Source organism: Pseudophryne corroboree, chromosome 1 (assembly GCF_028390025.1).
Source record: "Pseudophryne corroboree isolate aPseCor3 chromosome 1, aPseCor3.hap2, whole genome shotgun sequence".
NCBI classification, from domain to species: Eukaryota; Metazoa; Chordata; class Amphibia; order Anura; family Myobatrachidae; genus Pseudophryne; species Pseudophryne corroboree.
The window spans coordinates 776,577,435-776,598,877 of record NC_086444.1 but is presented as its reverse complement, the minus strand read 5'-3'; the positions used below and the strand labels follow the sequence as shown (position 1 = coordinate 776,598,877).

General features: G+C 48.3%; 1 protein-coding gene and 1 non-coding gene across 2 annotated transcripts in view; both read left to right on the top strand.

Annotated features, from left to right (window-relative positions):
- The window catches only part of EIF4E (eukaryotic translation initiation factor 4E), a 219,534-nt gene that overhangs the window by 125,990 nt on the left and 72,101 nt on the right, over nt 1-21,443 (top strand). The window lies entirely within an intron of this gene.
- On the top strand, nt 1,493-1,611 carry LOC134939768 (5S ribosomal RNA). The gene has a single exon (XR_010181395.1). It is a non-coding gene; the product is annotated as a 5S ribosomal RNA (ribosomal RNA).

Genomic DNA, 21,443 nt, shown 5'->3' with positions numbered 1-21,443 from the left:
TCGCAGCTGCGTGCGGCTAGGGATGGGCCCCGGCTGAGGGAGACACTGAGCTCTCCTGAGTTGGCGGACACCGCTGCGTGCGGCGCGTGTCGCGGCCACTCCATCCAGCAGAAGATTCCGGCAGCATGGCAGCGGTGAGTATCAAAAATGGTCGGACACCGCTGCGTGCGGCTTGTGTCGGGACCACCCCACCACAGAAGATTCCGGCTGGACGCCGCTGCGTGCGGCGTGTGTCGGGGCCGATCCACCAAGAACACAGTGGTGAGTGAAGTATACTTTATTTGTGGTGGCTATGTATGTTTTTAGAGCAATCTGTTTATTGTTGTACAACCCACTACAGAAGGGCTCTCTGGGGCTGTAATGTACTTTATTGTATCCTTACCTGTCCTCCTCATGGAGAAACAGACAGGATGATTGGGGGAGGCTGAGTATGTGTTTATACAACCCTGACTGAAAAACGGGTGTGTGTCATTCTGATAACCCTCTGCTCCCCCAGCTCCCCGCACCCACTCAGCGCGACTCACAGAGCCGGCACAGGGATCCCGCTCGAGCGCAAAGCAATGTTTAAATTTGGCGCCTTGTACGGAGGGGGCGGAGCTAAGTCCCGCTCTGTAGAGCGAGCTCAGCGCTCCCTGCTCCCAGGCGGCGACTCGCGCTCTGTTCAGCGCAACACTCCCCGGCGGCGGCTAGCAGATACAGGGCTCTACTAGCGCGGTATAGCGGGCTCAGCGCTCAGCGCTCCCCGGCGGTGACTCGCAGGCCCAGCGGAGGGTACAGCTCGCTTCCCGCTTAGTTTTGCAATAAGGCGCCATAGCCGGGGGGCGGAGCTAACTCCTGCTCTGTACAGCGGGCTCAGCATTCTCCGCTCCCCGGCCACTGTTATAGTGTAATAGGCATTTATGTGAGTTTAATGCACATGGTGCTGAGGAGAATGTGATATAGTCAGAGTGGCTCAGCACTAATCCAGTTATCCACTATATAGATTTTATCGCATAGCCCAGAGGAGTTTCACTCTGGCGGCCATTTCCTCCCTGCACAGACCTGGCTTCATATTTGCAGTGTCTCCTATAGCCCAGTGGGCTAATCTTGCATACTCAGAGACAAATACAAATAAAGTCCCAGGTATATTAACAGTTAACCCGCTTTACTCAGCGGGCTCCCAGGTCTCCCCGTCGCTAGGCAACAGCTCTGGGATTTGTAACTTTTCGATACTTCAGGCTGCTGAAATATAGATACATTCCTCCTGCAGTAGAGTCCTCTACCCAGCATTTTCCTACTTGCAAATCAGGGAACCTGCTCTATTACAGTAGCTGGGACTCAGCTCAATAATAATTAAAAGGATCTACTGTGCAGTATTTATTTACCTACGGTGTGTGTGTATATATACATATATAGTTATGTTTGTGCATGTATATATATAGATATATATATTTAAGTGCGTGTAGGTATGTATATAGATAAATCCATAAAATACCAGATATAGGGGATAAAAGCCTACGGCCACACCACCCTGAACACGCCCGATCTCGTCTGATCTCGGAAACTAAGCAGGGTCAGGCCCGGTTAGTACTTGGATGGGAGACCGCCTGGGAATACCAGGTGCTGTAGGCTACTTCCGCAATGTTTTCTAATAACAACATCTTGCACATAACATTTTCCCCCATCTTTCTCACAGGCTGGTCACCATTTTGAAAAGCCAGCGGAACCTCAGAGAAACATCTGGTGCACCTTAATTAGCGGTACACTAAATACAGGGCGGGGTGTTGCCTTCCCTTTATTATTCCTTGTTGTCACTAGTTACTAATGCTATTTGTAATTGTGGAATGCGTGTAAGGCATCAGACAAATAGCGCTGCGGCTCAGTACGCTAGTAGCGGGTATCTGAACAGGGGTTTGAATCCAAACAAAACTTTAAGGAGAACTCCTATAGCCTAGGGCTAAGACTCCTGTCCCACAGCGCAGCGTTGCTGGTTCAGGTCTCCGCTGCTCCAGAAAGTTTATTTTAATCGTATCGGTCACTACACATTATAGTGCAGACCTTACGTAGGGCTCTGTTTATTTAACCCACCTTTTCTCCTTTCGTTTGTCTCTCCTGGGATAGTCGAAGAATTCCCTCTTAGGTGTGAAGTATGCGGCGGAGCCATCTGCTTCGCCCTCCACGCACCTGCACACCCCTGTTTGATCAATGATGCAGGTAATGTCACTATTAACCAGACAATAGCTCATCAGGTAAGCCCTTGGACTTTGGTTTCCAAGGTCACAGGATCAAATCACAGCGGGACCAAACACACCTTTCCAAAAAGAAACTTTGCTAACATTCCATGCATTACTGATGTCTGTTTTCTGTGGATCTGAACCAGTGTCTCAGAATATACAGGTACATAATACAGCAGTTCATCTGATACTGCAGGTAAAGGAGGAGGACACGTCAAGTCCATCAGGGTTCCACGCCATTGACGAAAATGACAGCGACTGGTTCAGTTTCGGATGAGCTGGGCAGGCTCCGGTAGGCGGCCGACAGACACCCGAATACACAATATCAGGTATCAAACAGGGTTTGTTTTCCTATCTTTTCCCCGCAGATGGCAGGAGATGGTATCAGAACCTCTCTAGGGTATACACCTCGGTGTATCGCCGGTCCATCAAGCCGCCGTTTTCCTGAGGCAACCTTGCTCAGGGATCCATCGACATATGCGGCAGCATGGTTCTACCGTATCCGGAGCAGGTAGGTTGGGGAACAATTGTCCTCTAGGTTACAGGATGCTTCGCATCAGGATCAATTGATACTTTGATACAGGTCAGAATCACGATTCTGCTTTATGTTCCTTGGAGGTCTCCATGTCTACAGACTCGGACCCTGCATCTTCGCTTGGGCTGTCTTAACCCGACGACCTCTGGGGCTGCGACAGTGACAAGTAAACATGAAATCCTACGGGGCAGATGGTTCTGGGGAAGGAACTTTCTGCAGGATTTCTTGAACCAATGGAGGTAGGTCCACTTTGATTTCTCCTACTACTGCCCCAGCTCCAAGACAGACCTTTACTGGTCTTCCCTTTAGATTGTTTCGTGCCCTTTCAGGTTTTTGACTCCACACGGGTGATATCTTCGTCGCCAGGGGTTCTCAGGGTAAAAAGGCTGAAGCAGAGGTTCAACATCCTCAGTCCAGTCTGATTTTATGTCATCCTATACACCCATTACACCTGCAGGGTCCCAGGGTAGGCGCAGGTCGATGGGAGAAGGCTTGGGCGGTTACAACCGTCTCAGGAGTCCCTCGGCATGGGTCGGCTGATTTACGATGACAAGAGAGTCATACTGCAGGCTGCGCTCCATAGGTTTCTAACCGCAAAGGGTGTTGATCCCTGTTTTACACATATCATTTGAATTAGGACAGTTCTCAGGCCTTTGTTTTCTTTTCACGTTCCGAAGCCAAGTGGCTCGGACAGGCCTATTCTGGCCTTACAATCCTTTTAGTCTGTGATTGCTAGTTTAAACAAGAAAGGGAGTTTTACGTGTCCCTTGTCTTCAGAGATGCCTGTTTACTGATTTCCGTTGGACAGGCTTTTCTCAGATTCCCCCTTAACAGGATTCTCATTTTCACTGTAAGTCCTTTACTCTTCTCTCTTCCGCTCCCACAGAGTTTAGGAAGATAACAGAATAACTCTTTTTCAAGGGCAGTGGGTGACGTTGGTTCCCTAATGGGACAATTTACTGCTACTATCCCACCCTGTACATTAGGTGGCTTCTGAATATCCGGAGGATCCACGAGCTTCTGATTCGACACAGATCCAATTTATGCTCCGCATAGACGTTTCTCAACACGGTCCGTCAGAGGTTTTTTCATTCCTCGGCACCAGAGACTCTATTTCTTCAGTCAAGTTGCGACGTAATGAGTGGTCGCCTCCATTCCTCTCGGAACGGGGGACAACAATCTTGTTTCCAGATCAAGCCACCAGGTCAGACTCCTGGGTGAGGGAACATGCCCCGGAGTTTTGTCAGCTGGTCCGCTGTGGGCGGAGATTTCGGATCGACCTCAGGGCGTTCTGACTGACTCTTTAACCCTTTATTGCTCTCGGACGGCAGTAGCCGTGGAGGCCCTCAGGGCTCCGGGGAGTTTTCTGGTTATTCTATCCTGCCTCCTTTTCTATTTCTACTTCATGTTCAGTAACACAGGAGGGGATTATGCGTGCTAGTCCTCTCGGTGGCGCTGGTTGGGCCACGCATGACTTGAAGATACAGATACGCCTGTTGTCAGTAGAGGAGCCTTGGCTCCTACCTCGACGGGACTGTCTACTTCAACAGGCTCCTTTTTTTTTTTCTCCTTGTTCAATTTTACACTGGTTTCGGTTACCCGTGTGACTGTTCACGAGACCTCAGAAGGGAGGAGTTCCCTAGTTCGGTTAGGCCTACTGGGCTCCGATTTCAGAAGTCTATTACCTCTTCTCGCTTTTGCCACTTTGGGAAAACTTTATGGAACATAATGAAGATAAAAGGGGGTTTTTCCCCCTTCTTCCAGTTACCATTCATCTTTGGTTTCTCTGGGAGGTTTTTTGCTCCGCTGCGCTTCAAACCACACTGACCGGAATTTTAGGTCTCTGCCTTTTTCGCTTTTCTTCCAAATGAGATTAGCCTAGCGGCCGTAAGTTCGGCCTCTTGTTCAGGGAGTACTCTATTGGCAACTCCCCGGGCTCGGCTTCGGCCTCAGCGGTCGTTTCTTCCAGAGGGGAGGTCCATTTTTCATATAAATCTGACACTAGTGGTTTTCAATCCTCTCTGAATGTTGTCAGGGCTCGTCAACTCTCTCTACAGAGGTCTCAGGCTATTCGATGAAGTGTTTTTTCTTCTTTGCTCTGGACGATGCTCCCGTACTAAATAGCCGGGGCCCCAGCATATGCTGGACAGTTGGATACATCTGATCATCAGACAGTCTTCTTGGCGGTTACTAGGGAACCTCCGTTTTCCAATTCAGCGCGCTTTACGCGCATTGTAAGACCTTCGTGGGCAGCCGCCCGCGGGGTCTCCATGAATATTTTGTCGGGCGGCTACTTGGTCAAACCGACATTCGTTTTGTCAAATTCTACAAGTTTGACACTTTTACGGCCTCTGCATCACTGTTTGGCCGAGCAGTTTTTACAGGACTCTCAGCGCTTTCCCACCCGTTTTTTGGGAGCTCTGGGACGTCCCCATTGTAACTACACTCCAGTGGCCCCTAGTGGATGAAGGAGAAATCAGGATTTTGGTACTTACCGATAAATCCCTTTCTCCGATTCCACAGGGGCCACTGGACGCCCGCCCAGCGCTGTTTCTCCTGATTTTTGTTTGATTAACGATTGCAGATCACCATATGACTGCTTGTTGGGTTCAGGCTAGCCTGGTTTTTTGTCAGGTTCTGTTCCAGGTTTAGTTTGTGTTCGCCTGGTTTACAGGGCGTCGTTAACCTCCTCTACCTTACGGTTTGTTTATTACAGCTCTCCTCGGGCACAGTTTAACGTAGACTGGCTTGGAGGGGAGATAGTAGGGGAGGAGCTAGCCACAGTGTGAGAATTTTTAAAGTGCCAGCTACCAATACCACCTACTATCTCCCCATTGTAACTACACTCCAGTGGCCCCTGTGGAATCGGAGAAAGGGATTTATCGGTAAGTACCAAAATCCTGATATATATATATATATATATATATATATATATATATATATATATATATATATATGTGTCTATCTCAAAAAAAAATAAAAAAGGGAACACTAAAATTAACACACATCCTAGATCTGAATAAATTAAATATTCTTATTAAATACTTTGTTCCTTACGTAGTTGAATGTGCTGACAACAAAATCACACAAAAATTATCAATGGAAATCAAATTTATTAACCCATGGAGGTCTGGATTTGAAGTCACACTCAGAATTATATTGGAAAAACACACTACAGGCTTATACAACTTTGATGTAAAGTCCTTAAAACAAGTCAAAATGAGGCTCAGTAGTGTGTGTGGCCTCCACGTGCCTGTATGACCTCCCTACAACCCACACAAGTGGCTCAGATAGTGCAGCTCATCCAGGATGGCACATCAATGCGAGCTATGGCAAGGTTTGCTGTGTCTGTCAGCGTAGTGTCCAGAGCATGGAGGCGCTACCAGGAGACAGGCCGGTACATCAGGAGACGTGGAGGAGGCTGTAGGTGGGTAACAACCCAGCAGCAGGACTGCTACCTCTGCCTTTGTGCAAGGAGGAGCACTGCCAGAGCCCTGCAAAATGATCTCCAGCAAGCCACATATGTGTATGTGTCTACTCAAACGATCAGAAACAGACTCCATGAGAGTGATATGAGGGCCCGACGTCCACAGGTGGGGGTTGTGCTTACAGCCCAACACCGTGCAGGACGTTTGGCATTTGCCAGAGAACACCAAGAGTGGCAGATTCGCCACTGGTGTCCTGTGCTCTTCACAGATGAAAGCAGGTTCTCACTGAGCAGATGTGACAGAGTCTGGAGATGCCAAGCAGAACATTCTGCTGCCTGCAACATCCTCCAGCATGACCGGTTTGGCAGTGGGTCAGTAATAGTGTGGGGTGGCATTTCTTTGGGGGGCCACACAGCCCTCCATGTGCTCACCAGAGGTAGCCTGACTGCCAGTGGGTACCGAGATGAGATCCTCAGACCCCTTGTGAGACCATATGCTGGTGCGGTTAGCCCTGGGTTCCTCCTAATGCAAGACAATGCTAGACCTCATGTGGCTGGAGTGTGTCAGCAGTTTCTGCAAGATGAAGGCATTGATGCTATGGACTGGCCCGCCCATTCCCCAGACCTGAATCCAATTGAGCACATCTGGGACATTGTCTCGCTCCATCCATTAACGCCACATTGTACCACAGACTGTACAGGAGTTGGCGGATGCTTTAGTCCAGGTCTGGGAGGAGATCCATCAGGAGATTATCTGTCACCTCATCAGGAGCATGCCCAGGCATTGTAGGGAGGTCATACAGGCACGTGGAGGCCACTCACACTACTGAGCCTCATTTTGACTTGTTTTAAGGACATTACATCAAAGTTGGATCAGCCTGTAGTGTGTTTTTCCACTTTAATTTTGAGTGTGACTCCAAATCCAGACCTCCATGGGTTGTTAAATTTGATTTCCATTGATAATTTTTGTGTGATTTTGTAGTCAGCACATTCAAATTTTTAAAGAACGAAGTATTTAATAAGAATATTGCATTCATTCAGAACTAGGATGTGTTGTTTAAGTGTTCACTTTTTTTTTTTTTTATTGAGCAGTGTGTGTGTATGTATATATGTGTATGTATGTATGTGTGTATATATATATATATATATATATATATATATATATGTGTATATGTATGTATGTATATACCACCCTTTGCCTTCTTAACAGCATCCGTTCTTCTAGGTACACCTGTACACAGTTTTTGAAGGAACTTGACAGGGAGGTTGTTACAAATATCTTGCAGAACTAACCACAGATCTGGGGATGTAGGCTAGCTCAAATCCTCCTGTTTCTTCATGTAATCGCAGACAAACTCAATGTTGAGATCAGGGCTCTTTGGGGGCCATATTATCACTTCCAAAACTCTTTGTTCTTTATGCTGAAGATAGTTCTTAATGACATTGGATGTATGTTTGGGGTCGTTGTCCTGCTGCAGAATACATTTGGAGCCAATCTGACACCTCCCTGATGGGCATTGCATGATGCTTAAGTGCCTGCCTGTATTTCTCTGCATTGAGGACACCATTAATCCTGACCACATCCCCAACTCCATTTGCTGAAATGCAGCCCCAAGCATGCAAGGAACCTCCACCATGCTTCACTGTTGCCTGCGGACACTCATATTGTACACCTCTGCATCTCTTTGGTTAACAAACTGCCTTCAGTTTCAGACAAGTTTTTAAAATTTTGACTTATCAGTCCAGAGCATCTGCTGCCATTTTTCTGCACCCCAGTTCCTATGTTTTGGTGCATAGTTGAGTCGCAGGTACGGCCCAACCTCTTGATGGGTTAATGGTCCTGTTCCCCGCTGACAGGACACTGAGCTCCTGAGGGAACTATTCGCAAGCCCCACCACGGCGAGCATACATTCCTGCAGCACGCCGCTACCCCTAACAGAGCCAGAAGAGTGGTGAGTACTAAGCCGGCGTCCCGGCTAGCCGTTGCCGGGCATTATGGCGGCATGAAGGTACGGAGACGCACCGGGGCGAAATGCGTCTCCAGACACAGTACACAGCTTTATCTCAGTACACTGTACACAGTACCCACACTGGCAAAAACAGCCTTAAAACGGTTTTCTCTCCGTTTTAAGCACTAGATTACCTCAGCCAGTATAAAAAAAATGCACGAAGACTGCGCGCCATTGAAGGGGCGGGGCTTCACTATGAGCGGATCCAGCAGCTCACAGCGCAATTTTCCCTCTGCAGTAGACACAGACGCTGACTGACAGGGACGCGGAGTTCCTCCGGAGAGACTCCAGATTACTTCAGCGGTACCAAGGGGTCATAGCAGGGGGAAGCGATTATTAGTGTACTTAGGGGTATATGCAATTGCGGTCGAATTGCCGCAAATGTCGAAAAACGGGGCATTTTCGACACAAAAAACATTCGACAATGCAATACAGTACTTTTCGACAAATTAACGGACTTTTCAGATTCGACTTTTTAAAATTCGACAGTTGTCAAATTCGACATGTCTGCAATGGTAAAAATGCGGCTTTTCGACAAAAGTATATTCAATTGAAGAATGTCGATTTGACAACAGTGCTTTTCGACAGTAATTTCGTCAATTTCATTCCGCCTCACTTGGCTGGCGGAATCTAATAAAAAAAAATTAAAAACATGTTTTTTTTTTGTGTTTTTTTTTTTTATTGCTATAAAGAGAGAATTCACTCTGCGCTCATTTTGATAATTAGAGGCTTAAATGAGACACAACATATATTTATTTGGAGTTTGAGTATCAATAAATACTAAGCACTGGTTGGTGCCTTTTCTCACTGATTTAATACACTATTAGAATAAAATGAAATAAAATAAATATAAACATCAAGAGCCCAATCATACACATGAATTCTTCTACGTGCTTGCAATAAATATACCCATACTCAATAAAACAATCGCTAATAGAGGTGGATCAATTACTAAAAAGGCACTGTCAAGAAAAAAAAAACCATAAATTTGCTTGTGCTTAAAAAGCCATATAGCTGAGCCTTTCCTTTTTAGAACCCAGCACAGATGTTTAACGAATGTCCTGACATCGGTTGTTTCCAGATACCGTTCATACACGTCTATTATGTCATAAATGTGCCAGTCCTATCACCACCCTAGTGCGTGTATAAGCTCAATTTCAACCACGTATGAGGATATTACCGGGCTCACCACGGCCAAATGTACAACTACTGTAGCGGCTTCTCCCACTATAGTTTTGTCGCGTGTTGCAAAGGAGTCAGCTGGGAGGCACCGGACGTCTCCGTCCTCCCCAATCAAGGTGCCGCTGCATCTCCTGATGACCACCGGTTGGTTTGCTGCCGCTGTATAGTGATGAGCTAATACCCGTGTTGTGATCCTCAACGGTTAATTCCTTGTCACCGATACCTCTGACCCGTTTCGCTCGTACTGGAGCTTCATCGAAGCATAACCAGCCTCGGGCTCTCAGCGGCTGACCGCGGGTAACCTGACCACAAAGTTCCCACCATTGAAGATAATGGAGCGGCTGTGCGATGCGCTGTCGGACAGCTCAGACGCGCATAGCCAATCAGGAGACGTGGCGACCCCTGATTGGCTGAAGGGACCCTCTGTGACAGGAGTCACGGGGGGGTCTCAGCATTCGGGGATAGGGGTCCCATGTGTAAACATGGGACCCCTTTCAGTGCGTGGATCGGGTATGCGGTTTGTTTTTTTGCCAAGTACGTGGATTACAAAAAAGAACAGGGGACACTGGATTTAGGTGAGTGTAATTTTATTTTCAGGTACCCCGGATTCTACTTGGAGACGTGGACAGAGTCGGCGTGTGAACATAGGTAAGTATGTGTGTGTCGGCATGTATGTAATAAAGTTTTACTTTCACGGTGTGCATGTCCTGTTTTTATTTGGGTATTTTTTTTGCAGAGGAACTACAGGTACCAGCGGGCCCGTTTTACCCCCGCATGCTGGTACTTGTGGTTCTCCAAGTACCAGCTTGCGGGGGAGGCTTGCTGGGACTTGTAGTTCTTCTGCAAAAAAAAACAATATTTTATTTTACACAAGGCTATCAGCCCCCCATCCGCAGCCCATGGATGGGGTGTACAGCCTCGGGCTTCACCCCTGGCCCTTGGGTGGCTGGAGAGGGGGACCCTTGATTTAAGGGGTCCCCACTTCTCCAGGGTACGCTGGCCAGTGGTGACTAGTTAAGGATTTAATGCCACGGCCGCAGGGACCGGTATAAGTGTCCCCCGGCTGTGACATTATCTTTCCAGCTAGTGGAGCCCGGTGCTGGTGTTAAAAATACGGGGGACCCCTACGCCTTTTGTCCCCCGTATTTTTTGCACCAGGACCGGACGCAGAGCCCGGTGCTGGTTCTAAAAATACGGGGGATCCCCTGTCAATTTTTCCCCCGTATTTTTACAACCAGGACCGGCTAAAAGAGCCCGAGGCTGGTTATGTTTAGGAGGGGGGACCCCACGCAAATTTTTTTAGGTTTTTTTTTTAACCATTTCTCTATCGTCCTAGTGGATGCTGGGGTTCCTGAAAGGACCATGGGGAATAGCGGCTCCGCAGGAGACAGGGCACAAAAAGTAAAGCTTTAGGATCAGGTGGTGTGCACTGGCTCCTCCCCCTATGACCCTCCTCCAAGCCTCAGTTAGATTTTTGTGCCCGGCCGAGAAGGGTGCAATATAGGTGGCTCTCCTAAAGAGCTGCTTAGAAAAGTTTAGCTTAGGTTTTTTATTTTACAGTGAGTCCTGCTGGCAACAGGATCACTGCAACGAGGGACTTAGGGGAGAAGAAGTGAACTCACCTGCGTGCAGGATGGATTGGCTTCTTTGGCTACTGGACATTAGCTCCAGAGGGACGATCACAGGTACAGCCTGGATGGTCACCGGAGCCTCGCCGCCGGCCCCCTTGCAGATGCTGAAACAAGAAGAAGGTCCAGAATCGGCGGCATGAAGACTCCTCAGTCTTCTTAAGGTAGCGCACAGCACTGCAGCTGTGCGCCATTTCCTCTCAGCACACTTCACACGGCAGTCACTGAGGGTGCAGGGCGCTGGAAGGGGGGCGCCCTGGGAGGCAATGAAAACCTATTTTTGGCTAAAAATACCTCACATATAGCCTCCGGGGGCTATATGGAGATATTTAACCCCTGCCAGAATCCGTTAAGAGCGGGAGACGAGGCCGCCGAAAAAGGGGCGGGGCCTATCTCCTCAGCACACAGCGCCATTTTCCCTCACAGAAAGGCTGGAGGGAAGGCTCCCAGGCTCTCCCCTGCACTGCACTACAGAAACAGGGTTAAAACAGAGAGGGGGGGCACTAATTTGGCGTTAGAAATATATAAAAAAGATGCTATAAGGGAAAACACTTATATAAGGTTGTCCCTATATAATTATAGCGTTTTTGGTGTGTGCTGGCAAACTCTCCCTCTGTCTCTCCAAAGGGCTAGTAGGTCCTGTCCTCTATCAGAGCATTCCCTGTGTGTGTGCTGTGTGTCGGTACGTGTGTGTCGACATGTATGAGGACGATGTTGGTGAGGAGGCGGAGCAATTGCCTGTAATGGTGATGTCACTCTCTAGGGAGTCGACACCGGAATGGATGGCTTATTTAGGGAATTACGTGATAATGTCAACACGCGGCAAGGTCGGTTGACGACATGAGACGGCCGACAAACAATTAGTACCGGTCCAGACGTCTCAAAAACACCGTCAGGGGTTTTAAAACGCCCGTTTACTTTAGTCGGTCGACACAGACACAGACAGGGACACTGAATCCAGTGTCGACGGTGAATAAACAAACGTATTCCTTATTAGGGCCACACGTTAAGGGCAATGAAGGAGGTGTTACATATTTCTGATACTACAAGTACCACAAAAGAGGGTATTATGTGGGATGTGAAAAAACTACCGTAGTTTTTCCTGAATCAGATAAATTAAATGAAGTGTGTGATGATGCGTGGGTTCCCCCCGATAGAAAATATGGGCGGTATACCCTTTCCCGCCAGAAGTTAGGGCGCGTTGGGAAACACCCCTTAGGGTGGATAAGGCGCTCACACGCTTATCAGAACAAGTGGCGGTACCGTCTATAGATAGGGCCGTCCTCAAGGAGCCAGCTGACAGGAGGCTGGAAAATATCATAAAAAGTATATACACACATACTGGTGTTATACTGCGACCAGCGATCGCCTCAGCCTGGATGTGCAGAGCTGGGGTGGCTTGGTCGGATTCCCTGACTAAAAATATTGATACCCTTGACAGGGACAGTATTTTATTGACTATAGAGCATTTAAAGGATGCATTTCTATATATGCGAGATGCACAGAGGGATATTTGCACTCTGGCATCAAGAGTAAGTGCGATGTCCATATCTGCCAGAAGATGTTTATGGACACGACAGTGGTCAGGTGATGCAGATTCCAAACGGCACAAAGGTGTATTGCCGTATAAAGGAAGAGGAGTTACTTGGGGTCGGTCCATCGGACCTGGTGGCCACGGCAACTGCTGGAAAATCCACCGTTTTTTACCCTAAGTCACATCTCTGCAGAAAAAGACACCGTCTTTTCAGCTTCAGTCCTTTCGTCCCTATAAGAGTCATATCTGCCCAGGGATAGAGGAAAGGGAAGAAGACTGCAGCAGGCAGCCCATTCCCAGGAACAGAAGCGTTCCACCGCTTCTGACAAGCTCTCAGCATGACGCTGAGACCGTACAGGACCCCTGGATCCTACAAGTAGTATCCCAGGGGTACAGATTGGAATGTCGAGACGTTTCCCCTGCGCAGGCTCCTGAAGTCTGCTTTACCAAGGTCTCCCTCCGACAAGGAGGCAGTATGGGAAACAATTCACGAGCTGTATTCCCAGCAGGTGATAATTAAATTACCCCTCCTACAACAAGAAAAGGGGTATTATTCCACACTATATTGTGGTACTGAAGCCAGAAGGCTAGGTGAGACCTATTCTAAATCTAAAAAAATTTGAACACTTACAAAGGTTCAAATCAAGATGGAGTCACTCAGAGCAGTGATAACGAACCGGGAAGAAGGGGACTATATGGTGTCCCGAGACATCAGGGATGCTTACCTCCATGTCCCAAATTTGCCCTTATCACTAAGGGTACCTCAGGTTCGTGGTACAGAACTGTCACTATCAGTTTCAGACGCTGCCGTTTGGATTGTCCACGGCACCCCGGGTCTTTACCAAGGTAATGGCCGAAATGATGGTTCTTCTTCGAAGAAAAGGCGTCTTAATTATCCCTTACTTGGACGATCTCCTGATAAGGGCAAAGTCCAGGGAACAGTTGGAGGTCGGAGTAGCATGATCCCGACAACAAGTCTCCTGTGCTTAGGGATGATTCTGGACACAGTCCAGAAAAAGGTGTTTCTCCCGGAAGAGAAAGCCAGGGAGTTATCCGAGCTAGTCAGGAACCTCCTAAAATCAGTGCATCATTGCACAAGGGCCATGGTAAAAAAATGGTGACTTCCTTCGAAGCAATTCCAGTCGGCAGATTTCATGCAAGAACTTTTCAGTGGGATCTGCTGGACAAATGGTCCGGATCGCATCTTCAGATGCATCAGCGGATAACCCTATATCCAAGGACAAGGGTGTCTCTCCTGTGGTGGTTACAGAGTGCTCATCTTCTAGAGGGCCGCAGATTCGGCATTCAGTTTTGGATGTTGGTGACCACGGAGGCCAGCCCGAGAGGCTGGGGAGCAGTCACACAAGGAAAAAATTTCCAGGGAGTGTGATCAAGTCTGGAGACTTTTCTCCACATAAATATAGCTAAGGGTAAATTTATAATGCTCTAAGCTTAGCAAGACCTCTGCTTCAAGGTCAGCCGGTATTGATCCAGTGGGATAAAACATCACGGCAGTCGCCCACGTAAATAGACAGGGCGGCACAAGAAGCAGGAGGGCAGTGGCAAAAACTGCAAGGACTTTTCGCTGGGCGGAAAATCATGTGATAGCACTGTCAGCAGTGTTTCATTCCGGGAATGGAAACTGGGAAGCAGACTTCCTCAGTAGGCACGACCTCCACCCGGCAGAGTGGGAACTTCATGAGGAAGTTTTCCACATGATTGTAAACCGTTGGGAATTACCAAAGGTGGACATGATGGCGTCCCGTCTGAACAAAAAACGGGACAGGTATTGCGCCAGGTTAAGAGACCCTCAGGCAATAGCTGTGGACGTTCTGGTAACACCGTGGGTGTACCAGTCGGTGTATGTGTTCCATCCTCTGCTTTTCATACCTAAGGTACTGAGAATTATAAGACGTAGAGGAGTAAGAACTATACTCATGGCTCCGGATTGACCAAGAAGGACTTGGTACCCGGAACTTCAAGAGATGCTCACAGAGGACTTATGGCCTCTGCCGCTAAGAAGGGACTTGTTTCAGCAAGTACCATGTCTGTTCCAAGACTTACCGCAGCTGCGTTTGACGGCATGGCGGTGGAACGCCGGATCCTAAGGGAAAAGGCATTCAGGAAGAGGTCATTCCTACCCTGGTCAAAGCCAGAAAGGAGGTGACCGCACAACATTATCACCACATGTGGCGAAAATATGTTGCGTGGTGTGAGGCCAGGAAGGCCCCACGAAGAAATTTCAACTCGGTCGATTCCTGCATTTCCTGCAAACAGGAGTGTCTATGGGCCTCAAATTGGGGTCCATTAAGGTTCAAATTTCGGCCCTGTCGATTTTTCTTCCAGAAAGAATTGGCTTCAGTTCCTGAAGTCCAGAAGTTTGTCAAGGGAGTATTGCATATACAACCCCCTTTTGTGCCTCCAGTGGCACTGTGGGATCTCAACGTAGTTCTGGGATTCCTCAAAACACATTGGTTTAAAACCAGTCAAATCTGTGGATTTGAAGCATCTCACATGAAAAGTGAACATGCTCTTGGACCTGGCCTGGACCAGGCGAGTGTCAAATTGGTGGTTTTTTTTCTTAAAAAAAGCCCATATCTGTTTGTCCATTCGGACAGGGCAGAGCTGCGGACTCGTCCCCAGTTCTCTCCCTAAGGTGGTGTCAGTGTTTCACCTGAACCAGCTTATTGTGGTGTCTTGCGCCTACTAGGGACTTGGAGGACTCCAAGTTGCTAGATGTGGTCAGGGCCCTGAAAATATAGGTTCCAGGACGGCTGGAGTCAGGAAAACTGACTTGCTGTTATCCTGTATGCACCCAACAAACTGGGTGCTCTTGCTTCTAAGCAGACTTTTGCTAGTTGGATGTGTAATACAATTCAGCTTGCACATTCTGTGGCAGGCCTGCCACAGCCAAAATATGTAAATGCCCATTCCACAAGGAAGGTGGGCTCATCTTGGGCGGCTGCCCGAGGGGTCTCGGCTTTACAACTTTGCCGAGCGGCTATTTAGTCAGGGGCAAACACGTTTGTAAAATCCTACAAATTTGATAACCTGGCTAAGGAGGACCTGGAGTTCTCTCATTCGGTGCTGCAGTGTCATCCGCACTCTCCCGCCCGTTTGGGAGCTTTGGTATAATCCCCATGGTCCTTTCAGGAACCCCAGCATCCACTAGGACGATAGAGAAAATAAGAATTTACTTACCGATAATTCTATTTCTCGGAGTCCGTAGTGGATGCTGGGCGCCCATCCCAAGTGCGGATTATCTGCAATACTTGTACATAGTTACAAAAATCGGGTTGTTATTATTGTTGTGAGCCATCTTTCAGAGGCTCCGCTGTTATCATACTGTTAACTGGGTTCAGATCACAGGTTGTACAGTGTGATTGGTGTGGCTGGTATGAGTCTTACCCGGGATTCATAAATCCTTCCTTATTGTGTACGCTCGTCCGGGCACAGTATCCTAACTGAGGCTTGGAGGAGGGTCATAGGGGGAGGAGCCAGTGCACACCACCTGATCCTAAAGCTTTACTTTTTGTGCCCTGTCTCCTGCGGAGCCGCTATTCCCCATGGTCCTTTCAGGAACCCCAGCATCCACTACGGACTCCGAGAAATAGAATTATCGGTAAGTAAATTCTTATTTTTTGTGCCGTCCGAAAAGTAGAATCCAGGACGCACTTATCCGTCAATTGGTCCGTTTTTCGACAGCGGGACTGTCGAATCCATTTTTAATTGAATATGTCGAATTTCGGCACCCGCCGACCGGGATTCGACGGTCGAATTGTGTCGAATTTAAAAACGGGCGGAAAAAAAAAACGCAATTCGCCCGGAATTGCATATACCCCTAAGTCTGCGACTCGGCTAAGCTTGGCATTAGCGATAAGGGCGCGGTGGGGGCTGGGTCCAAATAACAGTCTCCCCCTGGAGGGCTCTTTGTGGGTTAATTGTGCTTAACCTTTTCCTGTGTGTGTGTGTGTGTGTGTGCTGTCACATTTACATTACGTCAGGCAAAGAGTGTGTTTCTTGTACAGCGGAGTGTTCCTCTTCACCAGGGGGCTCCCTACTGCATACTCAGGGCAGTGCACCTTCCCAGAATAGTGGGGTTGAACCAGAGTGGGTAGTAATGGTGGACTCTATCAATAAGTTTAAAAATTGGATTAGATAAATTTTCTCTATCGTCCTAAGTGGATGCTGGGGTTCCTGAAAGGACCATGGGGAATAGCGGCTCCGCAGGAGACAGGGCACAAAAAAAGTAAAGCTTTACTAGGTCAGGTGGTGTGCACTGGCTCCTCCCCCTATGACCCTCCTCCAGACTCCAGTTAGATTTTGTGCCCGAACGAGAAGGGTGCAATCTAGGTGGCTCTCCTAAAGAGCTGCTTGGAGAAAGTTTAGTTTAGGTTTTTTTTCTTTACAGTGAGTCCTGCTGGCAACAGGATCACTGCAACGTGGGACTTAGGGGGAAAGTAGTAAACTCACCTGCATGCAGAGTGGATTTGCTGCTTGGCTACTGGACACCATTAGCTCCAGAGGGATCGAACACAGGCCCAGCCGTGGAGTCCGGTCCCGGAGCCGCGCCGCCGACCCCCTTGCAGATGCTGAAGCGTGAAGAGGTCCGGAAACCGGCGGCTGAAGACTCCTCAGTCTTCATAAGGTAGCGCACAGCACTGCAGCTGTGCGCCATTTTCCTCTCAGCACACTTCACTGGGCAGTCACTGAGGGTGCAGAGCGCTGGGGGGGGGCGCTCTGAGAGGCAAATATAAACCTTATACAAGGCTAAAAATACCTCACATATAGCCCATAGGGGCTATATGGAGATATTTAACCCCTGCCTGACTGGAAAAATAGCGGGAGAAGAACCCGCCGAAAAAGGGGCGGGGCCTATCTCCTCAGCACACGGCGCCATTTTCTGTCACAGCTCCGCTGGTCAGAACGGCTCCCAGGTCTCTCCCCTGCACTGCACTACAGAAACAGGGTAAAACAGAGAGGGGGGGCACATTAATGGCTATATATATATATATTAAAGCAGCTATAAGGGAGCACTTAATATAAGGATATCCCTTGTATATATAGCGCTTTGTGGTGTGTGCTGGCAGACTCTCCCTCTGTCTCCCCAAAAGGGCTAGTGGGTCCTGTCTTCATTAGAGCATTCCCTGTGAGTTTGCGGTGTGTGTCGGTACGTGGTGTCGACATGTATGAGGACGATATTGGTGTGGAGGCGGAGCAAATTGCCAAATATGCAGATGTCACCCCCCAGGGGGTTGACACCAGAATGGATGCCTTTATTTGTGGAATTACGTGATGGTTTATCTTCCCTTAAACAGTCAGTTGAGGACATGAGGCGGCCGGACAATCAATTAATGCCTGTCCAGGCGCCTCAAACACCGTCAGGGGCTGTAAAACGCCCTTTGCCTCAGTCGGTCGACACAGACCCAGACACGGGCACTGATTCCAGTGACGACGGTAGAGATTCAAACGTATTTTCCAGTAGGGCCACACGTTATATGATTTTGGCAATGAAGGAGACGTTACATTTAGCTGATACTACAGATACCGTAAAACAGGGTATTATGTATGGTGTGAAAAAACTACAAACAGTTTTTCTTGAATCAGAAGAATTAAATGACGTGTGTGATGAAGCGTGGGTTGCTCCTGATAAAAAGTTGATAATTTCAAAAAAGTTATTGGCATTATACCCTTTCCCGCCAGAGGTTAGGGCGCGCTGGGAAACACCCCCTAAGGTGGACAAGGCGCTCACACGCTTATCCAAACAAGTGGCGTTACCCTCTCCTGAGACGGCCGCACTTAAGGATCCATCAGATAGAAAGATGGAAGTTATTCAAAAGAATATATACACACATGCAGGTGTTATACTACGACCAGCTATAGCAACTGCCTGGATGTGCAGTGCTGGAGTAGTTTGGTCAGAATCCCTGATTGAAAATATTGATACCCTAGATAGGGACAATGTTTTACTGTCGTTAGAACAAATAAAGGATGCATTTATCTATATGCGTGATGCACAGAGGGATATTTGCACACTGGCATCTCGGGTGAGTGCTATGTCCATTTCAGCCAGAAGAGCCTTATGGACACGACAGTGGACAGGCGATGCGGATTCAAAACGTCACATGGAGGTTTTGCCGTATAAAGGGGAGGAGTTATTTGGAGTTGGTCTATCAGACTTGGTGGCCACGGCTACTGCCGGGAAATCCACTTTTTTACCTCAAGTCACTCCCCAACAGAGAAAGGCACCGACCTTTCAACCGCAGCCTTTTCGCTCCTACAAAAATAAGAGAGCAAAGGGCTTGTCGTACCTGCCACGAGGCAGAGGAAGAGGGAAGAGACACCAACAGGCAGCTCCTTCCCAGGAACAGAAGCCCTCCCCGGCTCCTGCAAAAACCTCAGCATGACGCTGGGGCCTCTCAAGCGGACTCGGGGACAGTGGGGGGCCGTCTCAAAAATTACAGCGCGCAGTGGGCTCACTCGCAGGTAGACCCCTGGATCCTGCAGATAATATCTCAGGGGTACAGGTTGGAATTAGAGACGGATCCTCCTCATCGTTTCCTGAAGTCTGCCTTACCAACCGTCTCTTCCGAAAGGGAGAGGGTGTTGGAAGCCATTCACAAGCTGTACGCTCAGCAGGTGATAGTCAAAGTACCCCTATTACAACAAGGAAAGGGGTATTATTCCACTCTATTTGTGGTACCGAAGCCGGATGGCTCGGTAAGGCCTATTCTAAATCTGAAGTCCTTGAACCTCTACATAAAAAAGTTCAAGTTCAAGATGGAGTCACTCAGAGCAGTGATAGCGAACCTGGAAGAAGGGGACTTTATGGTATCCTTGGACATCAAGGATGCGTATCTACACGTTCCGATTTACCCCGCACACCAGGGGTACCTCAGGTTCATTGTTCAAAACTGTCACTATCAGTTTCAGACGCTGCCGTTCGGATTGTCCACGGCGCCTCGGGTCTTTACCAAGGTAATGGCCGAGATGATGATTCTTCTTCGAAGAAAAGGCGTATTAGTTATCCCATACTTGGACGATCTCCTAATAAGGGCAAGGTCCAGAGAACAGCTGGAGACAGCTTTAGCACTATCTCAAGAGGTGCTAAGACAACACGGGTGGATTCTGAATATTCCAAAATCCCATTTAATCCCGACAACTCGTCTGCTGTTCCTAGGAATGATTCTGGACACGGTTCAGAAAAAGGTTTTCCTTCCAGAGGAAAAAGCCAAGGAGTTATCCGATCTGGTCAGGAACCTCCTAAAACCAGGAAAAGTGTCAGTACATCAATGCACAAGAGTCCTGGGAAAAATGGTGGCTTCTTACGAAGCAATTCCATTCGGCAGATTCCATGCAAGAATATTCCAAAGGGATCTGTTGGACAAATGGTCAGGGTCGCATCTGCAGATGCACCTGCGAATAACCCTGTCACCAAAGACAAGGGTGTCACTTCTGTGGTGGTTGCAGAAGGCTCACCTATTAGAAGGCCGCAGATTCGGCATTCAGGATTGGATCCTGGTGACCACGGACGCCAGCCTGAGAGGCTGGGGAGCAGTCACACAAGGAAGAAACTTCCAGGGAGTATGGACGAGTCTGGAAAAGTCTCTTCACATAAACATTCTGGAACTAAGAGCAATCTACAATGCTCTAAGCCAGGCGGAACTTCTCCTGCAAGGAAAGCCGGTGTTGATTCAGTCGGACAACATCACGGCGGTCGCCCATGTAAACAGGCAGGGCGGCACAAGAAGCAGGAGTGCAATGGCAGAAGCTGCCAAGATTCTTCGCTGGGCGGAGAATCACGTGATAGCACTGTCAGCAGTGTTCATCCCGGGCGTGGACAACTGGGAAGCAGACTTCCTCAGCAGACACGATCTTCATCCGGGAGAGTGGGGTCTACATCCAGAAGTCTTCAACATGTTAATAGACCGTTGGGAAAGACCAATTGTAGACATGATGGCGTCTCGCCTCAACAAGAAACTGGACAAATATTGCGCCAGGTCAAGAGATCCACAGGCAATAGCTGTGGACGCACTGGTAACTCCTTGGGTGTACCAGTCAGTGTATGTGTTTCCTCCTCTGCCGCTCATACCAAAGGTATTGAAGATCATACGGCAAAGAAGAGTAAGAACAATACTAGTGGTTCCGGATTGGCCGAGAAGGACTTGGTATCCGGAACTTCAAGAGATGCTCACGGACGAACCGTGGCCTCTACCTCTGAGAAGGGACCTGCTACAGCAGGGTCCCTGTCTTTTTCAAGACTTACCGCGGCTGCGTTTGACGGCATGGCGGTTGAACGCCAGATCCTAAAAGGGAAAGGCATTCCAGAAGAAGTCATTCCTACCTTGATTAAGGCACGGAAGGAAGTCACCGTGAAACATTATCACCGCATTTGGCGAAAATATGTAGCGTGGTGCGAGGATCGGAGGGTTCCGACGGAGGAATTCCAACTGGGTCGTTTCCTACATTTCCTGCAATCAGGATTATCTATGGGTCTCAAATTGGGATCCATTAAGGTTCAAATTTCGGCCCTGTCAATATTCTTCCAAAAAGAATTGGCCTCTGTCCCTGAGGTCCAGACTTTTGTCAAGGGAGTACTGCATATACAGCCTCCTGTGGTGCCTCCGGTGGCACCGTGGGATCTAAATGTAGTTTTAGATTTCCTCAAATCCCATTGGTTTGAACCATTGAAAAAGGTGGATTTGAAATATCTCACATTGAAAGTGACTATGTTACTAGCCCTGGCCTCTGCCAGGAGAGTATCTGAATTGGCGGCTTTATCTTATAAAAGTCCTTATCTAATCTTCCATTCGGATAGGGCAGAACTGCGGACTCGTCCGCATTTTCTCCCTAAAGTGGTATCAGCATTTCATCTGAACCAACCTATTGTGGTGCCTGCGGCCACTAGCGACTTG